This window comes from Anneissia japonica, unplaced genomic scaffold (assembly GCF_011630105.1).
Source record: "Anneissia japonica isolate Jap-2015-1 unplaced genomic scaffold, ASM1163010v1 scaffold251325_len469956_cov165, whole genome shotgun sequence".
NCBI lineage: Eukaryota > Metazoa > Echinodermata > Crinoidea > Comatulida > Comatulidae > Anneissia > Anneissia japonica.
The window spans coordinates 218714-221153 of NW_022730291.1; the positions used below are offsets into that span (position 1 = coordinate 218714).

General features: G+C 31.3%; 2 non-coding genes across 2 annotated transcripts; both read left to right on the forward strand.

The window, feature by feature from the left end:
* Nucleotides 1-299: 299 nt before the first annotated feature.
* On the forward strand, nt 300-387 carry Trnay-gua. Its single transcript is given in 2 exon segments — nt 300-336; nt 352-387. It is a non-coding gene; the product is annotated as a tRNA-Tyr (tRNA).
* A 1130-nt stretch (nt 388-1517) lies between these two features.
* Trnas-aga lies at nt 1518-1599 on the forward strand. Its single transcript has one exon. It is a non-coding gene; the product is annotated as a tRNA-Ser (tRNA).
* The last annotated feature ends 841 nt before the right edge of the window (nt 1600-2440 follow it).

Consider the following 2440-nt stretch of genomic DNA (forward strand, 5'->3'; position numbering starts at 1 on the left):
AGTTAATAATAGGTTTTGGTTAGGTAGGGTTAGAATTCATGTTAAAGTTAATGCTAGGGTTAGGCCTAAAGTTACAGTTTAACAATTTGTTAAGTTAATATGTAAATTTTATATGCATCGAATAATGATTTGAATTTTGACTCAAATAGGTCAAAACCACATACAAATCGAAGTTTTCTCAAATGGTTGTTTGATATTGCATGAAATAAAGACAGTCTTGCTTATACAAGCACACTGTTGAATGATTTAAAAAATAATAATATGCTTCCCACACTTTGAGTGCGTGCTTGGAGTAGGATCCCTCGATAGCTCAGTTGGTAGAGCGGAGGACTGTAGAGTTCGTTCACTGAAATCCTTAGGTCGCTGGTTCAAATCCGGCTCGAGGGATTTATTTTTTTTCTTTTATTCTATGTCATAAAATTTAGACGGGTAAAGTTACTTGTTACTTGGTTCTTCTATAGCGCTCTTTTCTTTGCTTTTACGAAGCGCCAACTAAACTTCATATATAATTATCATTTCCAAGCTGGGAAATGACCTAATATATTTATTTTAGACATATTTATATACTATTACAATACCAATACCTGCACGGTCTCCCCGCGCGCAGGTTCGAATCCTGCCGACTACGCTTTTTCTTTTCAATTATTATTATTTTATTGTTGATGATATTTTTATTTTTGTTATTATTATAATTATTATTATTATTATTATTATTATTATTATTATTATTATTATTATTATTATTATTATTATTATTACATTAATATTATTATTATTAATACATTATTATATTAGACTTCGGCTTGTTGAATTCGGTTGGGGCCAGGAAGGAACCAGACATAAAAACGACAAACGCAGTAATGGGTTTCTATTGCCGTTTATTTCACGACAAAGTAATCAATAACAATTTGCCCAAAAGTGGGCCCAATATGAGGGAAAACAAAACACCCCTATAACTACATAATAATCAATAATTAAGTAGGCGGAGTAAAAGTGGGTGGAGGTGGGATAAATTTAACCAAAAGTTCAGAGAGACTCACCTTTTGTCTGAACTGGCGCCATATTTATTGTCAGAGAGCGTCTCGTAGCTGGGATACATTCACTAACCGAAAGGCATAACCTCTGACCTAAACTATATTACTCCGCCTGTACAGATAGGCGTGAGGCACTTGCGCTAATATAATATTAATGAAATCTTATTTATTTAATGACTTATTATTATTATGACTACGCTTTACGTTTTAATTATTATTTTATTGTTGATATTCTTATTGCTATCGTTACTATTATTAATATATTAAATTATTATTATTGTTATTTTGTTATTATTATTATTATTATTATTATTATTATTGTTATTATTGATTTACTGTATTATAATTTTTTTTGTTATTACTATTACAGTACCATTACTAATATTATTATTGCTCCTGCTGAGTACTCATAGGGCGAAAAAACGAGCGAGTTTATTATTATGGTCATCATAATAATTTATACTATACATTTGCTCTTAACAAGTAGTCGTGGCCGAGCGGTTAAGGCGATAGACTAGAAATCTATTTGGGTCTCCCCGCGCAGGTTCGAATCCTGCCGACTACGCTTTACTTTTTCCTAATTATTATTATTTTCTTGTTGTTGATATTCTTAGTGTTATTTTTGTTATATTTAATAATATTGTTTTTATTATTATTATTAATTTTAATTATGAAGATGCTTGCTCAGATTTGGATGATTTTAAAAACCGATTACAAAAAAGTAATTACTTGGGCAGGCGGAAAAGAACGTGAATGAATGGGTTGAAACAAATTAAATGCTTTTGTGAAATCAGTATGGGGTACCGATTCTTGCTCCTGTATATGTTATCATATCATGTCCATGACTCATCCTAAGTGCGGTTTATAAAAATATTTCTAAATTTAGGCTTTCTTTCTCGATGAAGTTTTTTAATTCTCCCATAATCCTTCCGAAATTACTTCCTGTTTGCTTGCTAAGGTCTGCAACAACATTTCGTGGAAATTAACCTATACCTGCGCGTACAACAATGATACATATTTAAGGGACGATACTTTGACATGCCGACAAGTGTCCGTTTGGACAACCCAAATATTATGATCTTCCACTCACAACCACTTACAACTTGTCGAAAGGAATTCTTTGAGTGTTTCTAAAAAAATATATATATATATAAAGAGATTGCATTGTTTTGTAAATCTGTATCATATAGACAGAACTTATGTCAAAAACTCGTTGATTTGCGTTAATCCGAAGATTGAATAGTGTAATTATATGTTATTATGGTCGTCTTTGTTGTCGTTAAATCAACGGCGTGAGAACCATTTATTACATTGTTTGTCACAAATAAGCCTGCCAATATTCCGTACCTGGACTTTAATCATTCGAAAGTTTAAAAATATAGATAATGCTAACGTGAATCTGTATT